Source organism: Petromyzon marinus, unplaced genomic scaffold (assembly GCF_048934315.1).
Source record: "Petromyzon marinus isolate PM22_M1 ecotype Great Lakes invasive population unplaced genomic scaffold, UKy_Petmar_22M1.pri1.0 PM_G_Scaffold_46, whole genome shotgun sequence".
In the NCBI taxonomy this organism is placed as follows: Eukaryota; Metazoa; Chordata; class Hyperoartia; order Petromyzontiformes; family Petromyzontidae; genus Petromyzon; species Petromyzon marinus.
In genome coordinates this window covers 627,010-633,400 of record NW_027422998.1, presented here as the reverse complement: position 1 = coordinate 633,400, position 6,391 = coordinate 627,010, and positions in this window count along the sequence as shown.

Below are 6,391 nucleotides of genomic sequence, written 5' to 3'. Positions count from 1 at the left end.
GATAATTAAAGTGAACGCAATCAGGCGAGGGCAGGAGGCAAGGCCCCGCGTGGCTAGGCCCCGCGTTGTAAGGTTCCAACCTGGACATCGATTCCCATGCTCGCTGCTACTCAACTGACATCCCTACGAGAGCGAGGCTCTACCTTGGTAAACAACAACAACAACCACCACCACAACGACCACCACCACAACGATGAGAATTTCTCACCTCGGATTTCAGTGCAAGCGCGCACACGGCAGCTTCCTGTTGCCTCGCGACAGCAGGAAGTAGTATGACGTCACTTCCCTCCCACGAGCGGCTCTCTAAGTGAATAAATTATGTTAATGAGACCAGACCATACGTCGAGGGATGGGGGCGTTGGCGCTGAACCCGTCGCAATAAATTCGCGACGGCTTTAACGGATACATTATGTTAATGAGCCGCCAGTCACTGGGCGTAGCTTTGCCCAAATAAGGATTGCCACTGGACCGATATCGGCAGTGACCCAGGCGGAGGTGACGTCACGCTCAAGAGCTCGGTGGACGGGGGAGGGGTGAATACCTTGGTGACATGACGTCACTAGCAAGTTACACCTCCCCCTTGCGTTTCACGCCGATGAGGTATGGCAGAGTGGTGACGTCACAGAGTTGGAGTTTAAGTTGATTTAGATTCATTTTCTACTGCTCCCTCCCTTGGGTGTGTGAGCTCAGCAACAACAACGTGGACATTATTGTGTATACACTGTGTGTGTACACTGTGTGTGTGTACACTGTGTGTCACTGTTTGTGTGTACACTGTGTGTACACTGTGTGTGTGTACACTGTGTATACTGTGTGTGTGTACACAGTGTGTGTCCGCATTGAACCGAACCCCCGGCAAGGCCATCTACTTAATGACGAGAGAAAATTCACACGAAATGTCCTTTGCAATGAAGTCTTCCAGATGTAAATTGATACAAGCTTTTATTGAAGAAATAAAATCATCTAACTCAAAACACAACACAATTCAAAGATGTTTCATTCTAAAACTTCAAAACGGAGCATGGGGTACTTGCGTGAATGCGTCCTTCGTGTGCAAATGTTGTGACTTTCCTGGCCTGAAGGCCGTCAACGTGTTGGACCTTTATTGGTGCACAGCGTCTCAACAACAGCAGTGGGGTTTGCTTCAACCGATGGTTACGAACATCCAGACGTGAATCAGCAAGGACCATATCTAGTCCCAGTTAGACAAAATCAACGTCAACACGTAAGACAAAACTACAATTTGTGTTGTAGAGAATGTACCTCCTCCTATACGTGTAACCTTCAAGTGGTATGCCTTGTAACTGATGAATGATCCAAGCGTGCTCCCTATTTCAAGGAAAATGAGTTGCTCCAGAGGCAAACGCTTCGTGAAACACAAAAGTACCCTTTGACCTGTATCACAAGAACAACGGGTCTCACCTGACTTCCCTGTACAGGTTACTTCCAAAACACACACACACACTTTGTCCTAACATCACTTATTCAATGTGTGACCTCAGACAAAATGATACATGTACGCGCACAGACAAGTATTCATTATAAATCATTGACGGGCATATTAACAACATTGAATTACTGCAGCGAAATTGACTGCATCACGTTACATCGTATTAACAAGAAGCTATTTTACAAATATGCACCGTCTGCTTAACAGTGTATGTACAACAAACTATTGTTGCGTCATTCAAAACGAGTAGGCCGTTGCATGCTGGCGTCTGGGTCAAAATGTAGCAAATTCTAAACATTACGCTACAAATAATAGATCACGGCGTTTCGAATGGCAACACAAGCAATCATCATCAGGTGGGACAAGCACAGCAGCAATAAGAAACTGCTGGAGTAGGCGCCTACTACTTCAGCAGTTTCTCTTGCTGTGGTTGTCCCACCTGATGACGATTGCTTGTGTTGTGATCTAAACGCCGTCATCTGTTATGTTTCTACCCACGTGGTGACTTTACCGAAATAACTCAAGAGTGTGGATTCCTGCAGTCACGAAAGCTATGAATCAAGATTACCTACAAACTACACAACTGAAATTACGCATCAATCATCGCCCCCTGACAGGCTCTTGTCCACATGCAGGCTGGTGTAGGACCACCACCTTGTGCCACACAGGTGCAGCTGCTACTTGGGGATGCTCTTCGAGTGCTTCAGACGAGATACAAAACTCCGAGTTGCTGAGGCGGTTAAGCAAGCACCGTGTAACTGCAATTATTATAACATAGTGAATGCTTGGGGGCTTATTGTCTCTCGCTCCTGGTTAGAGATCTACCCAACCCACGGGCCCACAAAGACTGGCCGCTCTTACTCTGCAGGTTGAACCTAGGAACTGAGTGTCCAACTTCACGTTCTTGTCATTAAAGGCCTGTGACAAAGGTGCATCTATTGTAGCGACATCGTCTCTGGCTTACACATCTACCGGGTCTCCACTTGACTTTGTATTGTCTAGGAAGTCCACCCACACCTCCACTTCCACAAACTGCTGGGAGTTGCCTCGCTCTGCCTCAGTCAGAATTCTCCTCCTGCTTTACGATGTGAAGGTCCCATTTTGGAGTTGAATCTTCATCTTCACATTTTACCTTCACTTCTTCGCTCATCACTTCTTCCCTCTTCACCATCACTTCTTCACATTTCACCTTCACCTCTTCATATTTCACCTCGATACCTTTAAAAGTGTCCAAGCTGGGATATTCGTCCGGTTCGTGATTCACGAGGGATGGGTTCATTGCGGCACTTTGACTTTCACAAGCTGATTTCAGACTCCACTCCTTGTGGATCTTCTGATGCTTCTGTGTTCTCTGGTGTACTTGAAGATTTGATGAACGTGCAAATGCCTTCCCACACACACTGCACTTGAAGGGTTTCTCTTCTGTATGTGTTCTCTGGTGTTTTAAAAGCAGATGAATCTGAAACTGTCTTCCCACACACACTGCACTTGAAGGGTTTCTCTTCTGTGTGTGTTCTCTGGTGTTTTTTAAGAGCAGATGACCGTGAAAATGCCTTCCCACAAACACTGCACTTGAAGGGTTTCTCTCCCGTGTGTGTTCTCTGGTGTAATACGAGATTATATGACTGTGTAAACGCCATCCCGCACATCGTGCACCTGAAGGGTTTCTCTCCCGTGTGTGTTCTCTGGTGTTTTACAAGATCAGATGACTGTGCAAATGCCTTCACGCACACACTGCACTTGAAGGGTTTCTCTCCTGTGTGTGTTCTCTGGTGTTTTTTAAGAGCAAATGACCGTGTAACCGCCATCCCGCACACACTGCACTTGAAGGGTTTCTCTCCCGTGTGTATTCTCTGGTGTTTTCTAAGAGTAGATAAATCTGAAAATGCCTTCCCACAAACACTGCACTTGAAGGGTTTCTCTCCCGTGTGTGTTCTCTGGTGGTTCTTAAAAACTGATGGCCATGCAAATGCCTTGTTACACACAGTACATTTGAAGGGTTTCTCTCCTGTGCGAGTTCTCTGGTGCCGTGTCAAATTTCCAGTCCGGTCCGTGCTGTATGCACGCTGGTCGCATTGTTGACTTGTCGTACCGAGCTGCGCTGAGTGCCTTTGCTCCATCAGACCAATTCTGCAGAAGAAGCATCAGCTGCAGACAGAAAAAAAGAATATCCACACCATCTACACGTCAGGCACAGAGGAATGCACACGTGACTTACACGTCTATACTTATTAATATATTCATGATGTAGTGAAAAAGTTTCCCAAATTCATCAGATTTGATGAATCTGCAAACGCCTTCACGCACAGAGTGCACCTGAAGGGTTTCTCTCCACGGGCTGCTATGGCACACAATGAGAGGGCAAATGTCATTAATATGCCTGGAAGCCCTCATATCTTCCAGATGAATGTTAACTCAAAACTCTAAGCACACAATTTCGGCTGTCTGACTACAAAAGGAATATTTATGAAAGCTAAATTCAGCTGACATAGCAAAGGGTGTTGAAAACAATACTATTTGTGTTATGCAGAAATGCATAAATTAACGTTCAATCGCAACTTAGAGGTGTGAATCCAGGCTCGGATGTCCTTGAATGCTGGGATGAACAGTTCTGACTTCAGCTGCATGTGTGTGGTGTGTTCACCTCCTGTTTCCATTCTTATAAAGAGTTCCAGATGAAAACAAAAATAAACAATTTTTTTGATACAACCTCCGTGTTCAACAGAGTTAATAGACGTTACTGCAAACACAAACTTGACACTGTCACACACTGCCATGAGTAAACAGGTGGTGGTGTGACCAGAACAATGCCTGGCCACCTTCATCTGCTCAGCATTAATTCTTCCTCACTCCACCAAGTAATGAATCGAGGATCAATCAACATAGCCGAGGCTATCCGTGTCTCTGTCTCTCTCCCCGTGGTGAAGGTGTTCCCCTCCACACATTCAGAGTCAACAGCAGCACGAGCTTAGCGTCTTTGACCGATAGATACATTGACGCACGTATTGTTGGTTCTTTCAGAAAAGTCACATAGATAGAAAATAAAAATAACAGATTAAATTTAATAAGATAAAGACCACTTGTGTTGCGATCGAAACGTCGTGGGTTTTTTGCTTTATTTAAAAAAGATATTTTTCATTTAATTTGATTGCTATTTTTATTTTATTTCATATCTACGTGACTTTACCGAAATAACCAAGAAAATTCATTCCTGCAGTCACCAAAGTTTAAAGTCAAAACATTCACACACGTTGACAAAGCCTCACCTTGTGTTGTTGTGGGCAGGTCGCTTCTGATAACAAGAGCGGTATAGCAGCTCAAGCGGGCTTGGCCTGGTGAAAACAAAAGAAAATAAAAACTGCGTGAATATTGACAATAAAACAAAGTTACAAAGTGGCGAGCCGGGTGAAGACAAATTAAACTTAAGCGAGATAATTAAAGTGAATGCAATCAGGCGAGGGCAGGAGGCAAGGCCCCGCGTGGCTAGGCCCTGCGTTGTAAAGTTCCAACCTGGACATCGATTCCCATGCTCGCTGCTACTCAACTGACATCCCTACGAGAGAGAGGCTCTACCTTGGTAAACAACAACCACCACCACCACCACAACAACAACCACCACCACCACAACGATGAGAATTTCTCACCTCGGATTTCAGTGCAAGCGCGCACACGGCAGCTTCCTGTTACCTCGCGACAGCAGGAAGTAGTATGACGTCACTTCCCTCCCACGAGCGGCTCTCTAACTGAATAAATTATGTTAATGACGCCGGCCCATATGTCGAGGGATGGGGGCGTGGGCGCTGAACCCGTCGCAATAAACTCGCGACGGCTTTAACGGACACATTATGTTAATGCGCCACCAGTCACTGGGCGTAGCTTTGCCCAAATAAGGATTGCCACTGGAACGATATCGCCAGTGATCCAAGCGGAGGTGACGTCACGCTGAAGAGCGCGGTGGACAGGGGAGGGATGAATACCTTGGTGACATGACGTCACTAGCGAGGTACACCTCACCCTGGCGTTTCATGCCGATGAGGTAATGCTGAGTGGTGACGTCACAGAGTTGGAGTTTAAGTTTATTTAGATTAATTTTCCATTGCTCCCTCCCTTGGGTATGGGAGCTCAGCAACAATGTGGACATACACTGTGTATACACTGTGTGCGTGTGTACACTATGTGTATACACTGTGTCACTGCGTGTCGCTGTGTCACTGAGTACCTGGTGCGGTGTGTAAATATCGCCACTAGGGAGACAAAGGCGGTCGGGCGTGGTGCTGGCCACCCACCCCCTCGTGTACCGTTCCGGCCTTCATAGGTGCTCACTAACAGCACTTGCCCCTACGGTCTGTTAAGGCTACACGGGGGATCTTTGTCTTTGTGTGTCACTGTGCCTGGCACAAGCGTCGTGGTGACGTCACCGTCACTTAGTGGCGAATGGCGGTTGTTGTTGTCACTGTGTCACTGTGTGTGTGTCACTGTGTGTGTGTATATACAGTGTGTGTACCCTGTGTGTACACTATGTGTATACACTGTGTGTGTGTACACTGTGTGTACACTGTGTGTCACTGTGTGTGTGTACATTGTGTATACACTGTGTGTACAGTGTGTGTACACTCTGCACAAAGAGGGTACACTGTGTGTGCACTGTGTGTACATTGTGTACACTTTGTGTGCACACTGTGTGTACACTGTGTGTGTACACTGTGTGTGTACATTGTGTGTGTACACTGTGTGTGTGTACACTGTGTGTGTCCGAACCCCCGGCAAGGCCATCTACTTAATGACGAGAGAAAATTCACACGAAATGTCCTTTTCAATGAAGTCTTCCAGATGTAAATTGATACAAGCTTTTAATGAGGAAATAAAATAATCTCATTCAAAACACAACACAATTCAAAGATGTTTCATTTTAAAACTTCAAAACGGAGCATGGGGTACTTG